At 43.4% G+C, this 25,637-nt stretch overlaps 1 protein-coding gene and 1 long non-coding RNA gene across 4 annotated transcripts in view; one reads left to right on the top strand and one right to left on the bottom strand.

Moving 5' to 3' along the window:
* The window catches only part of ALKBH8 (alkB homolog 8, tRNA methyltransferase), a 262,866-nt gene that overhangs the window by 130,446 nt on the left and 106,783 nt on the right, over window positions 1-25,637 (bottom strand). The window lies entirely within an intron of this gene.
* On the top strand, window positions 4,853-15,812 carry LOC137469041 (uncharacterized). 2 transcript variants are annotated; one of them, XR_010996323.1, is made up of 3 exons: window positions 4,853-5,410; window positions 12,446-12,618; window positions 15,016-15,812. It is a non-coding gene; the product is annotated as an uncharacterized lncRNA (long non-coding RNA). The 2 variants fall into 2 exon arrangements; XR_010996322.1 differs by having other exon boundaries at window positions 4,859-5,178.

The raw sequence follows: 25,637 nt of genomic DNA, 5'->3' as shown, positions 1-25,637 counted from the left end.
GATTTTTTTCTAAAATCAGGTTATTTGGGTTATCAGGTTATATTCCCTCCCAACAGTCCTCTGTTCTTCAATCCATAACCACTCAGCTGAGACCCAGGTTATCGTAATTGTCCAAGCTATGAATTTCATAAACACCTCCAGCACTTTAGCAGTTTGATGCCTGTAAAACAACATTAATCTCAGCAAGAAATACTGCTGATCCTACCTATAAATCCAACCTTGGATTTGCGTTGCAATCTCATTAGCGAATGTCTTGTCCAAAACTCATCAGAGAGAACATGCAGGGGGTGATGAGTTTTCTGACCAACCTTCTGAGTGCACAACAGAGACAAAAATTGCAGCCATCTGCCTGCAGCATCCCCAGCGCCCACCCTGAGGGACTTCATGATGTATGTGGTACCCATTGAGCCCTGTCCCCATGGAGGAAGAAAATTTGTTCTTCTGAAATCAGATCCAGCATCCATGTGAATGTCTGTCACACTCACTTCTCTGTATTTTGTATTCCCTTTCGGTTGTGTTTTATTCAGAAGTTTCAGATTCCCATCTCAGGCTATCAGGTTGCACATGACACAGCAAGTGAGAAAAAAGGTGTGTTGTATTATTTGATCTCAGTCCCACCGGGTTTATTACAGACACAAAAGTATCCCCTGTAGGCGGCAAGGCCTTTTACTGAACAATGCACAGCTTGCCACACTTCACACATGGCTAGGTGCAAATCCTTATTTACTGGGTTGCTGAAAATTTAGCTAAGCTCCAGTTTGAAAAAAAAAGAAAAAAGATGTGACAGGATTCACCTACCCATAAATTTGGCAGGACTGTGACTCTGCTGGTCCTTGTCTTTTCAGCAAAGCATCCAGGCACACAGGAGGAGTGGAGGGCTCTGCTCTCCTCTAAAATCCCAGAGATTCCCCCGCTTTGCCATACAGATCACCCCACCTCCGTGCTTCCCACTAGTCCCAAAGGTACCATTTGTCCACCCAGGACCCACAGGCTGAGCCCCACAGAGGCACGTGCCCAAGCATGGCTTCTGCAGTGTGTTACTGGCACAGTCTGGATATGATCATCCCATCTTAAGAGGGAAGAGAGCTATGTGTAGGGCAGCTGGGCCATACCTCCCCCTCTCAGGGCAAATAATGGCCATGGTTTTATTCAGTAACACAAGCACAGCTGTGCAAGGCTGTGCTTGGCTGGTCAGCCTCAGTGTAGCCTGACATGCCCTTGCTCCTGTCCCTTTCCCAGCTCTCCAAGCCTCCTCACCCAGCTCTCCAAGCCTCCTGCAAGGTCTCACAAGGTACACCTTATTAGACCTTCATTTAAGTTCTTTTGGGCTGAGATTAAAAGCAAAGTGTTAAACTGAGCCTGGGAGAGGAGCAGCAGCTCTGGGACTCCTGACAAAGGGGATTCATGCTATTAACAGTGTCACAAGGGAACAGCTGTCCCACTTACAGTCCATGAAATATTTCTGAAATAAACTTCTGGAATGTGATAAGAAGGTCTGATAGGATGTCACCTCCTGGAATTAATGAAGCACTAGAAGTACTGTAAGGTCACAGTCTCGTGGCCCTCGTCTGCTGCTTGGATTTGTACGTCGGAGGCACGTAGTCGAGAAGCCCCTTGTGCCACGGGCCATTCAGGCACAGGATTAGCCATGACCACATGTGCAGCCCTGGAAGGAGGGGTCAAACCCAAGCAGGTCTCACGACTCAGAAGGAAAGACATAGGCTTGTCATCTCTGGGGAATTCATTAGGCACTTGACTGCCCCTGGCCTTTGTGCATCCATGCAGGCTACAAGAACATTCCCTCCCTAAGCTGGACTGTGGATCTGTCCAGCCTCTCATGTTGATGTCTGATATCCACTTCCCAGGGGAGGAAGAGACGAGGCCCACAGCCGAGGCAGCTGGAGCCGCACAAGGTGGAGCACGGCACCCCAGGCAGCAGCGCTGGGCCGAGCACAGACGGAGCAGCACGGCACCGATGCTGCTGCACCCCTGCTGTGAGCGCAGCACCCAACACAGGGGGCTGTTCAGGAGCTCCAGTGTCATTGCAGTGCCCTCTGGAAGCAGCATGCAAACGGGACCCAGGGGAATTGCCCAGTGCCCATGGAGCCTCTGCTATGATCTCATGGTGTTGTAGAAGTCAAAGGCAAGTCAGGGAACTTTAGAAACTTCCCAAACTATGGGAATCTTATGACATTTTCCTGCTTACATTCTAGGTACACTAATCAATGCATACCGGAGGAGGTGAATGGTTAATAGCTACCCTCCTAATTTCAGGTGTTTCTAAAGGGTAGTGTGCTATACAGGTGGGAATTGCTGATAGGAGGCACAGGAATATCTTGGTTTCTACCACAGAAAGGTAATGCAAGCAGAGTGGAAACCCCTAATTTCTCACCAGCTTTTCAGCCTAGCTAGCACATTATAACCTAAAATCAGCTTGGTGACAGGAAGGCAGGAAGAGGAGGCCGGCCCATGTGCTTCAGGCCCGTGTGCTACTCATGCTGCATAATTTCCACAATCCCAGTGACCAGGAAATGTCAGGAGTATTAAATTAGCTGCATTGGGGTTTGTATGCACCTTTTCCCATGAGGAACATTCCCTGAAAACTTCTAGTAAAGACTTATTTTAACACTTTTTTTTTTTTTTTTTTTTTTTTTTGCTGAAAAGCACTTAAGCTAAGAAAGCCTGGAGAAAATTGCTGACACTTGAGTGAGATTTTAAAATTCCTCTTCTTCCTCTTGATAGGACTGGGGAAGAATTAGTCACAGATTATTTCTCGCTATCTTTCCTGAGAACAGTTCACTGAGGTGATGAATTTATATAAATTCATCTGATCTGTAAATACTGTATTATTTCTTAGTTTTCCTATAATATATTCCTGGACAAATGTGAGAATTTCAGTAGAGAAGCAGTTAATGTTTACTGAAAATTGTAGCTGCAGTGAGCTCAGGGAGAAACAGCACAGCTGGCAAAAAAATGTGCCTCTAGGGCCTGATTTAAATCCCAGGAAATCCAGAGAGACTGTCATGTTTTTAGTTCAAGCAATACTTATTCTGTCCATATCCTGGACCTTTCACACTCTTGTGAATATTGGATGGACCTGCAAGACAAGCTACTGCAAAAAATTGAAAATATTTTCAGGTCTACTTATTTCATTTGGACAAAAAATTCTTTGAAAAAATGTTGGGTGTTTCATTCAAGAGAGAGAAAGAGGAAAGCCTGAAAATATTACTTATTAAAAAAAAAAAAAAAACCAAAAAAAAACTTTGTTTTTTTTTTTTTCCATTCAAAAGCAATCTTTGTTTACTTTATAGACAGTATAGACAGCAAGTCCTTTTCTTTCAATTTCAAAGCTGAGAATCACTAAAGACCAAGCTATAGTCTTTCCATTTGAAAAAGGGCACACTGGAAAGCTCTTAGCTGTAAGTAGTTCATGGAAAATGAAACTATTGCATTGAATATTTTTTATTCCAGGATAAACCCAGAGGAGAGAACATGGGAAAAAAAGATGAAAAAGGCATATACAGAAAGCCAGCATGATTTTATTTTTTGCTCACCTGTCTGTATGATGAAGACTTAGGTGCACGCAGCCAAAGCACAACTTCAGCCCGACAAGGCCAATCTTTCTGAGATGCCCGAGCAGTCAGTGGAGAGAAAAGCCAAACTCAGCATCTCTGGAGACCCTTCTGTGGGATGTCAGCCAGTGCAGGCCACTGTGGACAGCAGGCTGGTGCTGGGGCAGATTTCTGTCTTGGTCCCAACCACCCCTTGTGGGGAGGATTTAACCTGCAGCCCCCCAGGAATGGGGATGAGCCTTCCTGAGCCAACCTCATGAGATCAGTGCCAATCCCTTCACAGGAGGACAAGGATCCCTGCGTGTCTGGCACTTTCAAGGAAGAGCTGTGCTGCAGTTCAGCTCTACACGGTACCAGGACAGCTTTGGTGGTATGTGCAGAGGCCAGAAAGCTCAAGAAGAAATTCCTGCTGAAGGACTGGGGCAGCTTTTCTGTCATACAGCTTGAGTTCTCCAACTTTCACAGGCCACCTGCTTCAGTCTCAGGTGGAGACAAATAGAGAAAAAGCAGCTGTGTAGGTATCTATGAGCACAAGGCATTTACATTTCTTTCTACCATAGCCCAAAGAACCAGACAGATAACTTCTTTTGCTGTTCTTGGAGATGGAGAAGAACCAGAAAAAATATTTTCATAACTAGACACCATTAAGGATGCCAAAATAACCCTCATCTGTTATAAGCATTTTATTCCAATACAAACCTGAGAACAGAAAGAACACAGCCATAGCCCAAGATGCTCTCAGCAAGGAGGAAAGGGAGTCTAGATATGAAGCCTGGAGTTCATGCAGCATTCACCACTAACCCCTTTACTGCAACTGAAATAAATTGGCTCAAAAATTGCAATCCAAACCCAGCCGGGATCAGTCTCACTTGTCAAAGTTATACATTTGAAAATATTTGTATTGTTCATATACTTTATGTGCTGTAAATATCTTCTGTAACAATCTAGGAAAGTTGGGGTTTTTAAAAGTGTATTTCAAATATTATTTTTTCAAAAAGAAACATGCCAACCACAAATTCCCTGCTCTTGCTCTAGGTAGCAAGATTTCCCTGTTGGTACAGTGACTTTTTATGATTCTGAATATGGGTCTTTTAACAGACCTTTGGAGCTTATGCTTCCTCTGAGGAGATATTCTGAAGGCCTTGGTGTTTATGAACAGGCAAAGGACAAATTCCAGTGGTTGATAGAGGGCTGAAAGCTAATCTTCACAGACACTGAATTTCAAGCAGAGTTTGCCTCTTCAGTCATTAGTCCTTGCTGCAGCAGCACCTGAAGAATTCTTTACAGCTCACAATTCTATACAGCCACACCAGCCCTGTTCCAACACGGTCCTGAGGCCTGGCAGGTTTCCTGGGATGAGCTGTGTGGTCTCCAGCAACCAAGGCACAATGTACAGCCAGAGCCTGCTGTTGACAACGTGGCCAAGGCAACATCATGCCACAGCTGCCATGGGTCTGGGGCTCCAAAGCTCCCCACACAACTATCCCTGGAATGTGCATCCATCCCTGCCACAGGACACCTGTTGGCTCTTGCTTCAAAATCTGATTAAGGACTAGCTGGGCATTATCTAATCCAGAAGGACTTGTTTGGATGAATTATTTCAACAGTGAGGATCCTGCAGTATAATGTTTCAGCTGAAGTTTGGTGCTTTTATTATTCCAGGCATGGAAATCAAGATAATAAATGGAGAAGGATTAGAAGAACTAGATAACTCTTCACTGAGGGCACTGGTTAAATAATCCACTGTCACCTTCAGCCCTTGTCTGACTACTAAGAGGCAATCCCAAAATGGATACAGCTGATGAAATCAAAGTAAGCAACAAAACTACAAAAACCTTGTAAGTGGTCTTGGCCTGAAAAAAAAAAAAACCCTCTTCATATACAAGTAAAGTGTTTTTAAGACATTTAAATAAGTGCCTTAGTTATACAGTGGAAGGAATGTGAGTGTGCAGTTAACTTGCTGAGTGCTTGCAGCCCAGCTGGCATCGCCTTGACTTCAGGGCCTCCTGAGAGCCACACTCCAATTTGGAACTGAAGGGAGCCAGGAAAGGGAAGGAAAAGCTCACCAGTGCCACTGGCTCTTAGATCCCAACCTCTTTGTTTGCCTAGTGACAAAAAAGTGACAATATAATAAATGTACAACTCGGGGGTGGGGGGTGTCCATTCCCTCCACCCCAGCCTGGCTGGGTGCCGAGCTCCCTGCAGGAGAGGAGCCATGCTGCAGCATCCCAACAAGTGCTTAAGTGCATGTTTAGCTGTTTGTGAGTCAGCTGCTGATTTCAGAATAGCCCTTCTCACTCAGAGTTGAGTGCACTTGAGGATCTTTGCTGAATCAGGCCGCAGGCAAATTGTTATGCAGGTGTGTTATATTCAAATGGTGATGTCCTTAATGAAAAATTATCTAGTCTTGTTCCAGCCATTTGAGATTTTGCCACTGACCAATAGAGGGCCTTTCTGTAGTCCAAGAAATGTAATGAAAATGCTAATACAGCTGAAGTGTAACAAGTTTCAGCTTTTTAGAAGGTTTCCATTCCATTAGCCAGAAGCCACAGGTTCAGGCAGTACATGAAATGGTAATATCAGATATCTAACCCTTGCTCTGTGTGTAGCAGGGTGACACCATGTACCACGGCCTACAGAGACAAAGGGAGAGACCATGGCCCCATGTTCCTGCAGTCTGGTCCCACATATTCAGCCAAGACAGGCTAAGGACATTTTTTATCTTTGTTACTGTGCCCATTTTCCCCAAATCCAAGTCCCTATAATCCCATGAGCCTTTAATGCAGCATTTTACAGCACTGGGTGAAAAATATCCCCCACAACCTGTCCTAGGAGAAGCAAACCTGGTCTTCCCTAGACTGAGGGAACTGACTCCAGGTCTTTCATTTCCCATGTGAATGCTGCAGTCATTTCTCATTATACTCCAGGCAAGCAGTTGTCAAAACAATCACCAGTGCCACCATTTAATTTAGTGAGGACCCTGTTCCTGGAGGAGTGGGGACACAGGTGCAGAGACCAATATGTGGTCCAAGAGAACCTGGTGACACCTCTGAACACCTCTGAGTGAGCTGTGATGCCAACCCATGCTCCTTGTTCAGACCCTGGAGCTGAACTTTGGAGCATGACAAGTGTGGGCAGCATGCAGGAACATACTGTTGGTTTACTTGAATCATTTGACGGGATACATTGGATCTGGGACGATTCAGTTCTGTCTCAGTCCCTTTTCAGATCCCAGTGATCATTACCACAGCTAGCCTGACAGGATTAATTTTGGGATCACTGGCCATCTTCCCACAGGTCTTCAATGTCATTGTTTGCTCCGAGTCTCGTCCTGGTGGTGGGTCAGTAAAGGAAGGTGTTGCCCTTTGGAACACTGTTTTGCCTGTTGTAGCATTGGTACCTGCTGGAGGAAGTCAGAAGTCAGCCAAAGTGAGGGCAAAGTACTCCATAAAGGCATATAGAGAAAAGGCTCCGACGAATCCTCAATAAGCCTCAAAAGTCCTGCAGCCAGGTTGGCCTTGCTAGAAGCAGGAGGTTGAACTTACTACCAAAAAATTATGATGGTTTCTAATTGATTTAGCCCCTGCTGGTTGTTGTTAATCTGGTCCTTTTGATTCTATTTTGCGTTTGGTTTTTTTGGGGTGCTTTCAATTGCTGTGATGTCTTCATCAGTACCGTGTTCTTTAACACCTCAGTTGTAGAAGTGCATGTCCTTGCAGAGGGAGTATTGGTTGGGTTGCTTCACATAGGTACAGTGTAGCCAAAACAGAGGCCTGACAGCTATAGAAGAGACATGCACTTCTATAACATTAGTAAGAGCTTGCCTTCAACCTGTACACTAAAATAGGGCAATTACCAACTGCGTGCAAGTATTTTGTAACATTTTGTGATGGCATCGGTAGGCACAATTTTTCAAAAGCATGTGAGCTAGGTAATCATCAAAGGGGCAAAGACAGCTGTAGCTACACATCGGAGGTATCCCAGTAAAAAAAGTTTCCAGAGAAAGGAGAAGTGTAGAGACCTAGAAATAGATAATAGCTGTTGGCAAGACAATAGAAAATAACAAAAGTGGCGTCAGGAACAGAGGAGACCTTCTGCCCCTGTTTGGAGAGGGTCAGTAGCATGAAAACATAAGGCATCAACAAGGAAAATCGGAGAAGAAGGACACCACCTGTGCTCTGAGTTGTCTTTCTGATGAACTCTCAGGACCTCAGTGATTATGAATGACCAGGACTGTAGCCAGCAGTGCAAACTGTTATCTCTGTGGTGTCATACACTCCCAGTTAATTTATGACTGACAGAGACTAAGACTGTTCTCTATGTAGTGGCAGTGCTTAATATGGTGCAAGAAATACCCATTTGCAAGTGTGTTGCTAATGAATAAATTTAGCGGACGATTTCATTTTAGAATTAAGTTGGTATGATTTGCCAGTCTTCCAAATCTGTGGTCTTGAGCAGCCTGGAGCATATAATGAAAGATATATTCAGTTGCATAGGCAGGACCTACCCAAGCTGTAGCTGTATCTTGTGTCAGCTAATATGTAAGTACAATTTTATTCCCACATTAACAGCTGCAGTATAGCCAAGGGCTACTTATGAACTTAACAGTGATTTTGTTGCTGCCCTTTGAATTAGAACCTGGAAACCAGAACGTTTGCTTGAAAGGTGAAACACAAATTGTTGGGTTAGGAGGTCATTTGCCTGATGGCTTTGCACCTCAAGACTCCTATTTTCAAGCACTTCTAACTTTAGTATGTGCACATACAGTTTTCAGTTTAAGTGGAGTATTCCCGTTTGCTAATATGCTTCCTCATGCTGGTGCTGCAAGGGGGACTTCAAAAGCACTGTGAAAATCATTATGAATCACAAGACTTGACACATTTGTACCAACTGAAAACCGAAGTTCTTAAAGATTCAACCTGGATTTTGATTGATAATAGAACCCCAAACATGTCAGAACTTTGAATCTGTTTCAACACGGGCAAGGAATGAAATCAGTCCACTGACTCAGTTGCAGTATCAGGGAAAGGGCTCAGACTCACAATTAAGAGAGCTCTCTTTCATTTCAGGTTCAGCTAACCCTCAGTCTTTTCTGTCAAGAGCTCATTGATCAGTCTCCAGACATTTCCCTGTTTATCAAGCTTATGTGAAAACCTCCTTTTGGTGTATTCTTCCCTTCTCATTGTCTGCAATCAAGCATAGACGTTTTTTCACGATCAGTATGAGCTCAATGCTGATAAAGATGTTTTGGTCTTGGTTCCTCCACCAAGGTGGCTGTAAACAACTGCAGCCCATCTGCCTTTGTAATAAAAAGGCTGAAGAGGAACGTGATTTGGAAAAGATGCTGTGCCTATTTACAAGGCCAGCTCAAGCTATAATTAAGCAGTGCTCAACTGGATGTGAAGGAGGTCCCTGAGCTGTAATGTAATACTTGTGTGGAACAAATGAGTAGAAACAAATTTGTAATGCCAGACCCAAAAACTGGATAAAATATGGAATAAAATTGAGCAGATGGGGGGGGGAAGAAAATGCAGGATTAAAATCTACACTGGATTTTTCTACCCACATTTTATACCAAACCTTCTTTTTACACCAAATTAACTCCCTCCATGTCTAAATGTTTCCATCCCAGAAAGAAAGAGAGGCAAGAGCACAGACAGGGGAGAGCACTAGACAAGCTGCAACTGTTTTTTAAATCTCATTAACTATTTAGCTCAGGATGTGTAAATAAAATGCACCACTCAACTGTACTGCTGTCTTGTATCTGCCAGACATTCTGAGGGCTCATGGCACCTCCCCAGCCAGGGAGAAGTCTCCCTGATAGCATATGGAGTAAGACCACATTTGGTAAAAATGGGGATGAACCAAAAGGACAGGTATTTGGAAGCAGATGAACCCACAGAATCACAGAATAGTCTGAGCCCGAAGGGACCCAGAAGGGCCATCAAGTCCAGCTGGGAAGTGAATGGCCCATAGGGGGATCGAATCCACGACCTTGGCGCTATTAGCACCATGCTCTAACCAACCCCATCTGTTTTATCTTGCTGATTCAACATACTGCAAATTTCTGACCTCATACTGATTTCTGATTTTAGTGGAGATGGTGTTTATAAGAACCAATTGTAATTTGACCTACTTATGCTTTCCAGGTCTAAGAATAGCATGTTTGGGCTGCTACTGCCTGCCAGGACTGGCAGCTGAGTCTCAGATCACTATCGAACATACTTGAAAGGGTGTTTTCCTCTTAAGAAAGATGCCTTTTGCCTTTTTTAGGTTTCACTTATTGATAGGGGTAAAAAAATACTAATTTCAAAGTATTTGTTACCTAAAATCAGCCTTTCAAGAAGTTGCCCTCCCTGTCCCTGCAGCAGCACTCGGCAGCACTCAGCCCACCTCTTTGTGGTGCTCAGGACTCAGCTGTCCCTGGTTCACTGCAGGCTGCACCAGGCCCTAATTTTACACCTGTCTTTCCATTACCCTATAATGCATTTTTCACTTCGTTTTAACATATGTTTTTTCCAAGATCAAATACACTCATGAGTTTCTGTGACAGCCAAATATCTTTGATTTTTTTCCTACTTTTATTTCTGATTTTAATTTTTTCCTACATTTAGGATTATAAAGCACCCTCTAGGTAAGAGCTGTCAGATTTCTCTCCCTGAGAAACATTTGTATTTTACAAAAATGAAACTGAAAAATAATCAGTTACAAGTATTAGAAGTATTAGAAGTTGTGGGGAAGGCAGAGAGAGTGTGGAATAAGGCTTGGATTTTTATGTTAAAGAAAGCAAAGGAGGAACCTCCACCACCTCTTCACTGAAGGGTGGTGAAGTCCATGCAAATCCCTGGGTGCATTTCACAGGGAGCGTGAGGGAGGCCAAAAAGCAGCAGCAGGCATGTCCCTGGCTCTGTGCCCTGCTATGCCAGGCAGGCTGCAGTGCTGCCCCAGTGGTGCCATGGCTCTAGCACCCTGGCTGTGGGGCTGGCTGGACTCTTGCCAAGTTGCCCAGCCCCGGCGTGCCCTTCCCAGGGCACCATGGACCCCATGGGCATCTCGACTCCTTGCACAGCATAGGGCCAGCTCTGCACGGGGAGCTGAGCAGGAATGGCAGCAGCCAGGGCTGCTGGAGACTAACCGCAGGGCAGATTTCTCCCTTTGGTGCTTTCCGGGATGCTGAGTGCAAGTTACACTGCACATTCCTCCCCGCTGAGAGCCGCTGACAGGTCTCGGGGACAATGTACGTGTTGCAGTGCTGCAGCTGGAGACACACATGGTTCCTTGCCCAGCAAGCACTGGGCAGTAGCACACGGGGAATCGTACAGGAGGCCCCATGAGGGTCTTTGTTGCGTGGACACCCGCACTCCCAGCCTGAGAAAGATGCCTTGTGGTGCTTTAGTCCAGAGCCCAGAGACCCCAGTGCCAAGGTGAGTGGTGAGGGCCAAGCTGAGTGAAGGGAGAGGTGACTGTAATGCCCTGGGCAGCCCTGTGTGGGAGAGCAGAGCCATCCTCCCTGCACAGCCTGCGCAGATCCTCTTCCCCTGCATCCCTGTGCCAGCGCTCTCCTTGTCCCCAGCTACAGCATCACCACTTCCCACAGGTTTGCTGTGAGATATTAATTTCCCCTTTTCGGGCAGAGGACCAAGCAGGACATTCACTGGGGTCAGCCTGGGTCCCCAGCTAATTGAATCTTGTTTTGATGACTGTGGGGCAGCTTTCCACCATGGAGTGTGGCTTGAGGCGTCTTCTCCCCTGCAGTCCCTGAGGTGCACACCAAGCCCTTTCCTTTCTGGCCACCCGAACCGCTACTCTACCATGTAAATTTAACCATTTACACTACATGCCTTACAGAAAGTTAGAGCCAGCCTCTTCATTCCCCAAACCTTCAGAGACTGAGGAGAGGATCTCCACGCACAGATCTCCTGAAGGCAGGAGCTGGAGGATGAGTCTCCACCACCCTTTTTTTCCTCTTTCTTCAGCTGCTGTTTATGAAGACTATGGCTGGCCAAGGACATGCCGTGGTAGGACAAAAACTGAGAGGTCGAAATTTAGAAGATTTAAGACCTATATGCTCTCAGCCTTTGAGACAATGGCAAAAAACACAGACTGTATTTAAAATATGAAGGGCTTCTCAGTGGAATATGATGTTTATTAATGTGATGCTTATTTGCATTAAAATGAGTGGTATTTATTAATACTTGTCATTCATAATGGACATGTTTTGTAGAAACATGTTTTGATCCATCTTTCTTTGTCACCTAATAGTTGTTACTAACTGCCACAGCTTTGTGATTTGCTGCTTTAGAATATCATAGATCACTTGAATTGTCATCTTTCTGACTGAGCACTCTAGATTTTATGAACAGGAATACCCTTATCTCCTTGGAAATTACATTTAGGTAAGTTCTAATTTTTAATTACTACCTCTAATTTATAGTCTATTATCTATTTGGTAAATAAAAGTGCTTGACAACATCTAAGAAGTAATTTCAGTAAGTGCCCTCCCAAAGACACTATTATCATCATGTTTTGTTACAGTGGTATTGTTTCAAGATCAGACTCCACCCAGGATGCACCAAGCAGTTAAATAACAATAATATCCCTGTCTTAAAGAACTTATGTCTATACTCAACAGTATAAAAAGAGATCGCCAAACATCTACGTTTTCTTTTCATTTACTGCAAGTAAATGCTACTGGATGAAAAATCTTTTCTACTGACAGAATCAAACATAATGTGCTTAGTTCAAATAATCAAGCAGAGAAAACTTCTACACTCAAATACCTGCAACATTGTGTGACTCATTTGCTGTGTACTGGTGATAATATTCCCCATGTTGGATTGGTTCGGCTTCATTTACTCAGTTCTCATCTTCAGGACAGCCAGGAAGCAGCACCAGAGCAATCACCACTCTGCTTTCCTGTGATGCACAAGGAAACCAGGGCTGTGGACTGAAGCTTGGTGTCTGAATTGCCTGGGTAGTTGCTTCTTTTGATCCAAGGAATTGAGCAAAATTGCAAAGTGTTTCTACTAGGAAGAAAGGCTAAGAGGTATGTTATTTTCCAAGTATGTAAAGCATTTCTTTCCTGTGAGTATACAATAAGAGACCACCAGGAACATACCTTGTCTTTGGCCTTGACTCCTTCCACCCAAAGTTTCATGCTTTTTTTTCTTTTTTTTCTTTTGTTTCTTTGTTTCTTTTTTTCTTGTAGTTTCATAGAAAGCATTTCTCTGGTTGCCTAAAAAGCTGAACCTTTATGGTTTCCCTCTTTCTCTCACAAATATGTGGCAGCTACCATATCTTTCCTTCTTACTGAGGTTTTTCAATCAGAGCAGGGTCCAAATTCATCACTTCATCATAGAATCATAGAATGGTTTGGGTTGTATGGAACCTTTAAAGATCTAGTTCAGCCCCTGACCATGGGCAGGGACATCTTTCACTAGATCAGGTTGCTCAAAGTCTAGTCCAACGTGACTTTGAACTCTTCCATTGTGGGGCATCCATAACTTCACTCAGGAACCAGTTCCAGTGTCTCACTATCCTCATCACTTTGCCCATATGCAATAGTTTTCTACTGTGTCTAACCAAGGAGGCATTCAGTCTTCCCTTGCTCCCCAAAATGAAGGAAGCTGCCATGGCCAGAAGCTTCTACGTGCTGATATGACCACTCAACCCCAAGCACACTAAGGATTTGTTAATTCTACTTCTGTTTGATGGTGTTTTGGATGCATGAAGTCAAAACGCACAGGACAGAGACAAACACAGAACACAGGCAAACAAACAGAGCGTCAAACATCCAATCCTTGAGTAAGGCATCAACCTCTCAGAGTAGAATATGTGTGGGACCAAAAAAAATTTAAGCATTAATCTTACTACTTCTGCCACATCCATTTTGACCTGGCTGGAAGCTACTTTGGCTCTAGAATGAAACAGACCCAGGTCAGGGTGAGGGTATGGATAATGTGGACATTAAGCTTTTGATAGGCACTGCATAGCATGGTAACCAGAGAATTATCTCACAGGCTACATACTCCAGGTGTCCCCTCTGCAGTGACAGTGACCTCTGAGCTAGCAAACATCTTTGATAGAAGGAGATCTGCACTGAGATCTGAATTTAAGCTATCAACTTGTGCTTTCCTTTAACTTCTTACTTCAAAAAGGCAGATGAAGCCTTTCAAATGAGAACCCTTGCTATGTTTGTTTTTTTTTGTTTTTTTTTTTTTTTTGTTTTTTTTTTTTTTTTTTGTTTTTAATTAGCAAGTAACACGGAGCTCAGTGAATGAAAATAGCATTGGAAATGAAGGAAATGCTTCCTAGAACTACAGTATGCCAATTGTTTCAATGGAAACGCATGCTTACTTGCTTGGACCCCTTTTTGCCTGCTCTACAGCCTTGTTTTTAGCCAGACTAATTGCTCTTGTTTCTGCAGGACTTTCTGCGCACTTTCTGCAGAAAAGACATGGATGCACGCAATTGTCTATGTTGATTAAAACTCATTTACAGCTTCAAAACCTGCACCAATTTGTGCAGCCGCTCAGCTGAGCCACAGACCCACAGCCCCTCCTCTGCCAGAGCTTGATGATATTGAGAGTGGCAACAGCTCCTTGCAGAAGTGCTGAAGTTGTGCTAATGCTCTTCCCTGGATTTCATTTAATTAGGATCTCTCTCACAACAAAATGACAAATAAGAGCCCCAGGAACTGAGGGGATGTGCATGGACATCTAGTGAGTTCATAGTAGTGGTGCTGGTCTAAAAACTTGTTTCTTAGGTGATAAGGGCCTCTGGAGCAAATTTCCACATGCCAAAGGATTGCCACACGTGTGCACGAGGTGCACAGTGAACAGAAAGACAGTTGACCTTCCTCATACTTGTCCACATGGGAAAGGTGATTTTTATTTGGGAATACATTGAAGACAGGGAGTGCTGTTCTGGATCAGCTTATTTGCTTAGGACAGTGATAGGCAATCTGCCATGTGAGACAAAAACGTCCGAGAGCTCTCATGCTCTATCTAAAAGAAAGACTTCCATAATATCTCCATTCTTCATATGGGATTTTCATATGAGAAACAAAAGCTTGCTCAAGAAGCTTGCAACTCACCGTGCCTCAATATGAAACGTTAGTGACCTCTTATGCAGTAGTAATTTCTGTGGTACATATTTCTTGTAGAATGAAAATAAGATACCTGCAAAATGGCAAATGATTGTGCTTCCATCTACCTACTTTCTTGAGCTGAAAAAATGTGAGAAACTTTCCATTTCCTGACTACACAACAGAAATGTTGCTAGAAGAGCTGGATCTTGATTTGAAATATGAATATAACTTTCAGATCAAGTCCAGGTCTCTGCTCTTGCAGGATGTTCCTTGGAGAAGGGACTCAAGCCAGTTAAATCAATGTACAATGGGATGTGGAGCTTGACTTTCTTTTTCCTCTTGTTCTTGTTTCAGGACACCAAAGCTCAAAGGTGTGCCATTATGTGAATTCTTGCACAAATAGGGAAGAGTTAGATCCCTGAGTGTTGTCACCACCATTTTTACTTTGTGAAGAGCCTGTGGAAGTTTTAAGTGGAGAAACAGAGAGTCGGGTTGCTACTGCCAGGTTCAAATATTTAAGTATCATAAGCCAGATTCCCCCAAGTCCAAACAAAATTTTCTTTAAATAGCAAAGGCGTTCTCTTGACTTAGGCTGTTATTTGGATGGTATTTCCTCTGCAAGCACAAAGACAAAAAATTTACTTTTTGTAAAAAGCAAGATCCTCATCTCAGATCTTCAGAATCCACAGGTCTAAAAGCTCCCAAGACATCACATAGTGCTAAATAAACCTGTCTCCAAATGCTGCTTTGTTTTCCAAGCTCATTGACTTGGTACATGGCCTTCTTTTCTTCTCTTTTCTTCAGTGCTTTTTTGTTTCACGTACAGAGGGGGAAACAGTGTTTTAGAGGGTAGCATGATAACATTCTTGCAAGTGGGTCCAGAGTCTCTTTTTCCTCTTTGAAATGCTTTAGATTATGAGATATTTTCAAGTTTAAAAACTGCCAGAGAAGGAAATTTCTTCAGAAGTGTCCTCTGAGTCAGAGATAAGTGGTGCACAGCAGGTATAGGCCAGCAATAGTCAAAGAAAAGATGAACTCTCAGCAGAAGCTATGAAGTTCACTCCCTCTAGTTCTGCTACTGTATAAGACTACATCATTCTTTATTTCTAACCTTTTCTTTTCCTATCCACTGGCTGTACCAATAAATGTGCAAAAAAACCTGCCTGTGAATCTGCATTCTTAACCTCATTATCCTGCTCTTTATGGTGTTTTCCCTGAGGACAGGGAGAACATCAGACTACAAGCCACTTCATGCAGTGACCCAAGCTCCATCAAGGGGCGACACATCTGGACAACTCTGCAGAAGGTGAAGCACACCCCAGAGCTGTGGGAGCAGGCACCAACTTGGACCTCAGGAAGTCAATATTCAATTTCCATGTTTAACAATGATCTTTTGAGAAATCGGTGAGCTTTTAACATCTTCTGCCTAGGTAAATCTAAGGGTTTGTGAAAGTTCATTGACTCTCTCTGGAATTATACATTTGAATGCAATGCTATGAATGCAGGAAATGTTAAGATCCTTTTACAAAAGAGAAAAAAATTACCTGGGAAGGCAGAGTAAGAGTATCCAAACATAACAGGAGAGATGCTGGTGGTGAGAGGACTGAGGAGTGCTTCTGAGAAACTTGCTTTTATCTCCTGTAAATCTATTTTACCATTTCAGCCCATATTCCTCATTTGCCCTCACCTCATGCTGCACATGTTTAATTTAAACCTGAGACAAGCCAAGGACAGAAACATGAACTCTGTGTCCATGACTCTCTCATGCCATCTCCAGCTTCCCCAAGAAGGCCAAATATGCAGAGGAGAGTGACACAGAGACACCTGTTCTGGCAGAGAAAATTAAAATGTTGATGCTATAACATAAAAGCAATGTTGCACATTAAAGGGTCCTTTAATGGATATCAGGGAGGAAATTACATTCTTGTCTGGCTAGAGAAATTAACATTCTGATAATAATATTTAGATATTATTATTCCTAATCCATTTTGAATTCCCAACCCTTGAAAGTTGTTGAGGAACAATAACGTGTTTCTAACTCCAGAAACATTTACAAAGGGGGCTGCTATAATACCTGGAAAACTTGAGTTTGGAAGATCAAATGACTATTCATAGCCAGAGCTGTGACAGACTGAGTCTCCTGGCTCAGCTCCTGGGGTCTCAGCTATCAGTACAGTTGCTCAGACCATGGCAGTTTCATTGTGTTATTTGAGAACCTGTAACAAAATACCTTATTTCCATGCTTTCTAAGTAACCTGTACTCCATGCACCCCCTCTGTGCCAGTATTGCAGGCAGAAACCAAAGAAGCCTGGGCTGACTCCTGCCTACCCAAACAGCAAACAACATCCCTGCAAGCAAAATGCCTTAAATACACTTCTTCCAAGTTAACTAAATGTTGCTGATGTTCTCTGATAAATAAAAGCCCTATAAACTGTTCCCAGTAGTGAGCAGAGAGAAGTGCATCTGAAGCCAACTACTTTACATGAAGTTTTATAAAAAGAATATGCTGAAGCTTCATCATAAATAATTAAATACCTTTCTAAACTATTAATGCAGCTTGTTGATGGCTTCTGTTTTGCTTATGGTGTTTCAAAGGTGTTGACTGTAGGCAAGTATAGATCTTTATCTGTGATGAAAAATAGCTTTGAAAATATTAAAACACCTTTGCAGTTGAAAGTCTTTCTCCAGACAGGCACATAAAACTGAAGTGTGCTGTCTGCAAGACAGAACTCTAAGGAGAATCTAAAGATCAAAACAGAGCTCAGTAAAGTCACTGCAAACCTATTTGGTGTTTGACCAGCTAATGTCAGCCACTTTCAAAATACAGAAGTTTCACTACATAAGGCCACCATCAGAAATATGCTGGGCTAGACAGAAATTGTCTGAAGCAATAATTGACATTATTTCCAAACTAACTAACACCAAAAGTGGTTATTCAAGACACTCTAGTGCTAAGAAATCAGGTGCGAGACTGCAGTACATCACTTTTCCTTGCAGTTCCCCTCCATTTAGAAAGAGCTTAAGGATATCAAAGCAGATGGTATCTAACAGATAAGTACTATCCCAGTTTTTGGAGGCTACCGTGAACTGTATTTTTTAACTTGGAGAAGTGTGACAAAGGTTTTCCAAAAATTTTTCTGTTCAGAAAGGTTTGACGTTTCTAATTAGCTGATGAAGGGTTGCATAGAGAAGCCTGGAATATTCCAGTCTCAACCTCCATCAAGCAGAGGGCACAAATGTCACAGCTCTGGTGCTAGATTTATAAAAAATCCCTGTCTAAGCTCACTCTGCTAAGAATGATCCCATGAGCAATTTTTGTTGAGCCACATGCCCTCTGACCCAAACAACTCTAAGCTGATCTACTGCTAATATTTCTGTGCACTCTGCTGATGATGACAGCCCACAGTAAATGTCCCAGTAGATTGCATTAGTGATTTCATGTCAAAATAGAAAGGTTTACATGAAAGGAAAGAGGGAAAACTAAGCTCATAATAATAAAAAAAAATCTGCTAGCTTGTAAGTAGAGTCCCAGATGGGAAAAGCATCCCACCTCACCCTAACCCCACATCCTTGCCTTTGTGCTACGACAGTAAAACAACCAATTTCAAAATGCCAGCATTAAATCACCTCCTGTTAGTGTAGTAAACCTGCAGATGAGCACTGCTGACCTGTCCTACAGAACACAGGGAGCTCCTGTTAGTGCTGCTATCTGCTGAGCTGGGATTCCCATGCTGCTCATGGCTGAAACACATGGGAATGCTGGACCCCATCTGCTCTGATGTTTATGTTAAATGGGTTGTTCATGTAAATACCAATGTAAATGGTCAAACTCATAATTTGCTCCTAGGAAGATGCTCTATGTTTCAGAAGGGGCTGCCTCTGTTGACTCCTGCAGCCTGCCTGCAGCCTGTCATTGCAACATGATCTCTAATCAATTAGGCCAATTCAAAACAAAATGAGAATATTGAGTGTCACCGGTGAAGATCTGTACCAAGCAGATAAAGTTCCTGTATATTTTTGAGGAATATGAATGAAAATATTAAGAAGAAAAAAATTAAGTGTTGCTCAACTTTGGAAAAAAATCATGTTCTGCTTTGACTGGACAGGAATAGCAGAGCAAGGAGCACTGGCATCAGAGAGGGTGTTCTCCTGCAGCCTGATCTGCATCGCTGAGATTCCCAAAAGCCTCCACTCACAACAGAGCCTAAGGAAAATAATTTAAGTCTTGAGTACTTTGCAGTTCAATCCAGTTACCAGGGATAATGCACAACTTCCGTCCCACCTCAAATAGCACCAATATTTTTTGGTATCATGTTGGGGCACAGACATTTTTCTGAGTGTCTGGTCCATCTTCTAGAAAGGGCACTTTAAAAACTACCAAAAGGCATTCAAATTGCTTTTGTATAACACTATTCGTCTGGATTCTTATCTTGGCAATTTAGCATCAAAATGTCACTGCCTGATCAAAGAGCTGGAATTCACACTATTTTTCTTTGCTTGAAGAAGCAAAATTATTAACTAGGTTTTTAGAATAAAAACTTAACAGTGTATATATTCACAACATTTTGCTCCCACTAATTAATTTCCAATCTAATACCCTGCCAGAGGATCAGCTTACTACTGAGAGAGAGATCACAGCACACAGAAGCTTAATTGGATGGGAAGTAGTCCCAGAAGGACACAACTCCACTGCATCTTGATGCTGTGCTGGATCAAAGGCTGCTGGGGCTGGGCAGAACTAGAAACCCGTAAACGTGGCTGCAAACGCAGTTGCAAGGCTTTGCTGGCAGCAGGGCCCTCATTGCAGGCACCGGAGGCATCGGAGCACAGGAGAGTGGGTGTGTCCTTCATAGCGAAAAGGGTCTCCAGCCAGCTTTGCATCCCTGGAAGAGGCAGGCTGACACCTCAGCAACAGGACGGTCAGGTGCTCCACAGCACTGTGTCCATGCTGCGATGCTGGCACACCTCAGCTGTGCCTCTGCAGGGCGTATCCCCAAGGCTGGCTGTCAGAGCTCTTGATTGAGTCACTCAGAATTGCCCCATCACACCTCAGTGTCCACTTGCCTTTGCAGCCTTCAGCAGCAGAGGGGGAAGGCAGGGAGACCCAGGGTGGGCACCATGCCCATGACCCTCCCTCCTGGGCCCACAGGGCCATTCAGGACCTCATGCCCCCAGCCAGACACTGCTGCCAGCAGACACTGCTAGGGACTTGTCCATTGTGTGGCAAAACCGACCTTGCTGTAGCTGATGGCAGAAAGGGAAGACCAATACATCCAGGTTCTTTTTAACCAGCTTTAGTCAATTAAACTAGGAATGTGACCAAAATTCATCCAACAAAAGCATCCCTATGACAACTCCTTACTGTGAGAAGTTAAATTGGCAGTTGTCATCTGCTCTCTCTTCCCTGCTTTAAGGGAAGAGTGTGGATTTGGTCACAGGTCAGCATTTGTCCTGCACTGACTTTCAGGCCTGTCATGTTTTCAATACATGGCCAGTACCTCATGGACACAAATCTGTCAGTGTTGTCTGGAGGACATGGGGCACAATCCTCAGTTCTTCTGTGAGGCTAAAGGTCAATCCAGTAATGAGTAACTCAACATGCAGCTTCTCCAAATTATAATCAAAATTGAATATTTGATCATTTAAATGAAATTATTCCATCACTTCTGTTAACTGAATTGTGGTTAAATGACCTGGGGCAAATTGAGGCAGTCTCTGTGGAAAACTTCTGAGCATTACAAGCAAATTAAAAAGAAAAATGCAGGTCTTCTTTAAAACAGTCTGAATTCAGTTTGTTATGAACCTGACTCCAAGTTCTGCCAGCAGCCTGATAATGCTGGTAAAAGACAGTTTTATTCTACTGCAGAAAGAAAGGGGAGCAGTTCTTCAGTTCTCCTCATTCAATACTGAGGTGAAAGGTCCTTTTCTTTACAAAAAAAGTTACTAGCTCTCAGTAGACCATAATCCTCATGTTGGAGTCTTAAGGTTAACAGCCAGGGTTGGGACATTCATCTTTTGAAATGCCTTTCATGCTTGGATAAATCATTCCTTTCCTTCAATGCAGTACCTTTTTTCCCAGCAGCTATTCAAAAATGAATGAAAAATCTATGAAGGAATTGTAGACAAAAGAAAGCAGACACCTCAAACTTACAAGGAGTTTTGGAAAGACCTACAGAAAACCCAGATGTGTGTGTGCAACATTACAAGTTTTATCAGCAGCATAGTAGCTCACTGGAGCCTCTGAAGCATCTCACTCACTCCTCTGGGTCACTCATTTCTCCCTCATCCCAAACACTGCAGCCCATCACAGTAGAAAATACTGACGTTGTAAAGCAGCATTAAAAGATGAAGAACGTGCACTCTGTGCTGTCCTTTAACAAAAATAGACCTTACTGAAAGAAACAGAGCCCAGGCATGTGCGCAGACTTGACATTTGAGAGATTGTCATCACACCAGCACTAATGAATCTGCACTAACACTTATCACTGGTTGTTCCTGGGTGAAATATGTGCAGATTCCTGACATCCAAGTGATTTGTTGCAGAAATCACACAGCAGAGGGTAGCAAAGGACATTATAAAAAGAATCTGGAGTGAGGTGGGCCTCGCATATTTATCCTTGCTCAGTCTCCTGAAAAGGTGTCACAACAGGATCATGGTGCATATGAGGAAGTGGAGGAATTACTGGATCCTTCCCTACTGATTTTGCTTGTGATACCCAAAGGTGCAGCTAACTTCTGCCAGAGTCTTCACTGGGTGAAATATGGAAAAGAAAATAAGGGCTGGCAAACTGTGGCCTGTGTTGGCTGAAATTCCCCAGGCAAAGTCAGGGAAGACAAGCACAGAGCAGCAAAGAGCAGCAGCTCATCCTGGAAGGCAGATCCATGAAGTCCCAACCTTTAAGGAGGGAAGTGTAGGTGCAGGGACACAAGCTGTGTCACACCACCTGCATGCAGAGCCCATCAATGGGTCTCGAACATCTTCATTTCCTTGCTGACCCCTGGATCTTGCTGCTCTGATCATCCAAGTCAGCGTCCTCTGAGACCAATCCCAGCCAAGGGCTGCTCCAGGTGAACATGGATAAGGCTGCACTGGTCTGGGCTCCCACAGTCCTCTGCAGCCCCCAGCACTCTCCTGGGGGACTCAGACAGAACTACTGCCTGCCAGGGTCTGTGAGATGCAACCTCAATTCCATGAGATTAGACCATTCTGCTGGTTGACCATTACTCACCCTTCATGCTTTTTCAGACTCTGCAACTAAGGAACCCCCAAAATGATAAACATCATCTCAAAGATTTCCCCTGAGCCCAGGGCTGAGTACCACGGCAGGAGAGGCAGCTGTAAGCACAGCTTACAGCTCCACACCACTCCAAGAGACCAGAGTGTGAGCACCAGGCGAGGTCCATGATGATCTACAGTCTCTCAGAAAAACCTGCTGTTACTGCAAGTCTGTTTGTGAGGCAGCCAGCCTGACAGAGGATTTCTTTTGTTCCCACGGGTTTCTCCTTTCTGCTGAGAAATGTTTTCATGGCAAGAAATGCTAAGAAATACATTAATATAAAGCAAAAAAGGAAGAGGGAAAACAAATGCAAAGATTAGGTTACACGTGGTGTTTTCATGGTGTTTCTCAGGACTTTCTTCATATCAGCTGCCATGAAGATGGGGATGCTTTCCTCTTTGCAGAAGCAAGACCTCAGCTAAGGCTGAGCCTGCAGTTTTGGCTTAGGAGCCAGAAAACAGCCTCTTCTATTTACTGGTGCAAACACATCCATAAAGTTGTGTCAGTGACCTGGCTCTGCAGAACGTGTCTCATGCGGTGTTTTGCATCCAGAGTTCAAGTATCCCAGATTTATGTGGCAACCCTGCACTTGGTGCCTGGTTAAGTTCCTCACCAGAGTGGAGGGCTGAGGTAACTCCAGATCCTGCCACATGTTCCTCATACCCTGCTGCAAATCCCTTCCAGGAAGTCATCACCTGTGTAACCCAAAGTGGGCTCCAGAAAGTGAGGCTGGACCCAGGTTTCATTGCAGTTAAAATGGTTTGGTACCCAACACCTTCACTCTGTCCTTGTGAGCACAGACTGATGCTGCAGAGGGCCCATGGCAGCTCTATTGCTGCCGTAAATGCTCTTTGCAGAGACCAGGGTACACTCACCTTTGGCAAATGATGCTCCACTGGAAACCAAGACCCTGAGAAAGCCACTGCAGCTGCAGTGCATCCCAGCCAAGGGCTGCATTCCTGCAGGTCCTTCCTGCTGCCCTAGGGGAAGCCCCGCAGCAGCTCCTGGAAGAGTTAGGCAAAGGTGAGAGGTGCTCAGCCCCCTCTCCTGTCTCCTGGTGTTCCTGTGCAAAGAGAGCAACAGCTCTCAACAGCAACTCACTTCCTGCCTCCCTCAGACTGAGGAAAACAAGCAGGATAAGAGCAAAATCTCTCTGACAGAGCACAGTGTGTGTTGCTGCCCATGAGCTGAGCTGGCATCTCCCATCTGCGCGCACGAAACCTGCAGGTAGTCCTCGGGTCCTGTTCAGCTAACACAGATATTTCCATGTCAGCTCGAGCAGACAAACACCACAGGAAGGAAGGAAGCACATCTTTGTGCATGCTGGCTCCAGTTTCACTACATTCATAACCTTAATATCACATTAACACAGCAAGTGCATTGATGCTGTAATTGTGTTCCAGCTGCCTGAACGCTCCTCTTAATTTAGTCATGCTACTTGAGCTTTGTTGTGAGTTACAAATCACTCTTGCTCTCAAGAAGCAAATCTATTTACAGATGTTGCAAGAGATAGGATTACCCAGTAGGTTTTCTTTTTTTTAAACACATGCAATGTATAAACTTCATTAAATGAAAGCAATTTCTCCAAGGAAGTCCAACAGGCACTTACACTGATGGCAGAGGGAGACAAATTTCACAGGTTTTTGAGCTTCAGGGAGCATCACAGTCTCTTTGCAACTGACTTGGAGGAATTTTGCCGCAAACAACACAGCAAAGCAAGAACACACATTGTATCCTGCACCTGTGCAGGTTTTTAAATACTCATTGATTTTTCAAGGGCACAGATATTATGCATATACATATATTATTATCAGACCATGAAGCGTTGGCTTGTTTGAGATTGGTGGCATCTTTTTTACTCTGAGCAAGATTTCTCAGTCAGTTTGAATTTTGCCATGGTTTTGACTAGGAAAGGTGACCCAATAGTTTGAGGCTAAAATTTAAAACATTCCCTACTTTGTTACAATGATCTGTATATGGATGAGTTATCTGGTTAATTAAATAATAATAGTAATGGATTAAAGGAAAATAATTTTTTTTCTGGACTACTTGCAAGCAAGCAGCCATACTCTTGTGCAGCCTTTTTCTGCTACATTTACCCCATTTGAAATCAACCCCTTGGTCATGCATTTACTGAATTACATGATTGCTGTTTCTAATTAAAATAATTAGAAACAGTATCAATAGATGGTGCTGAAGAGCAGCAACAATGCCCTGGACTGCTGTAAGATGAAAAATATTCCAGAGAACTGCAACCACTGTCACCAGCTGCTGATTACATAAACTTCCAGTGACGGGTACTTCTGGAGATATTGCACTGTTTCCAGGCATCAGTACATAATAATCTTTGGTATTTCTATGAAAACATTGTAACATCTCAAATAAACATCAACATATCATTTTGTACACTAATAATACATCTCTCTATTTTTTTTTTAAGCCATCTTCTTGAATGCCTTCTTTGGAAGCTGTCTGTAATGCTGTCTCAGTTCATATTGTCCGCTCCTTCAGAGTACTCTGAAGACTGTGATACTATGATTTATGGGGATGAAACATACATTTCACCTGTAGTGCCAGTGATCTTTCTGCCTTGCTGCACAAGCTCTGCTCCTGGTACTGACACAGGGAAACAGGCTGGAGATGAGTTGGTGAAACAAAGTCTGTTTTGAATAGGGTGATATCATGGGCCTCAGTTCAGTGACACTGACCCAAGATGAAAATTTCACAACTGTTCCCAGCTGGCACCTTAACAATACATCAGTCTTGAAGGACATGGAAACCAATTATTGGAGGCTATTTACTCTCAGAGAGCTCTGAGAACTGTAACTTTCTTCACACTTTATACATCTAAGAGCCAGTTCATGAAAATAAAATCAATCCTCCTACTTCCAGAAAGGATGAATTCAATATTGCTTTGAGAATTTAATCAAGATATTAAATAAATGCTGCAACATTACTAAAACCTATACCTTTTTCTGATTTTGGCTGAGATGGAGTTAATTTTCTTCTTAGTAGCTGGGACAGTGCTGTGTTTTTTACTTGTGAGCAATCAGATGCAATATGTTGACCGTGTTGTACAAGAAATCAGATTTTTCCTTCTGGCTCCTTTCTGTAAAATCTGTAACTTTCAGTCTTGAATGCTCTTATACAAGAGAAAAATTAAATTGTGTCAGGAGAGAAGGATGCAAATTTTAGATACCACTGCACATAAAACCTTGTTGAACCAGCCACAGCCTTCCCATAGCTGCTAAGAAAATCTCTCTGTGCCTCTTTCATCTCTCACATTAATTGTAAAAGTTCAGTTTCTATAGCCCCTTACTGCAGACACCAATGTCCATAAGAAAGGGACATCGCACTTGACTGGGATCTCTATGTTTGGCTTGACTCCACTCAAAACAAGCAAACTCAATAAATAAATATTGGCATCTGCAAGGGAGAGTTGAATTTCTCCTTCCAAGGATTGCAAAGAGAGAGCTCGAGAGGGTGAGGATCCAATACCTTGGATGCTGTTTGTCTGATGAATATATTTTAGGTGTAGCCTCAAGTTAAACATTAAATCTGCAACATCACAGCTCATTGGATTCTCATCAGGTATAACACTGCAATTGCCAGGAGGCTGTATTTTGGTGAAAGACCAAACCCGTCGCAGGATCCTTCACTCTGCATTTTCTGGAATCTCTGTCTGCTTGCTCAAAATT

Source organism: Anomalospiza imberbis, chromosome 2, assembly GCF_031753505.1.
Source record: "Anomalospiza imberbis isolate Cuckoo-Finch-1a 21T00152 chromosome 2, ASM3175350v1, whole genome shotgun sequence".
Classification (NCBI taxonomy): Eukaryota; Metazoa; Chordata; class Aves; order Passeriformes; family Viduidae; genus Anomalospiza; species Anomalospiza imberbis.
This window is presented reverse-complemented; position numbering and strand designations above follow the sequence as displayed.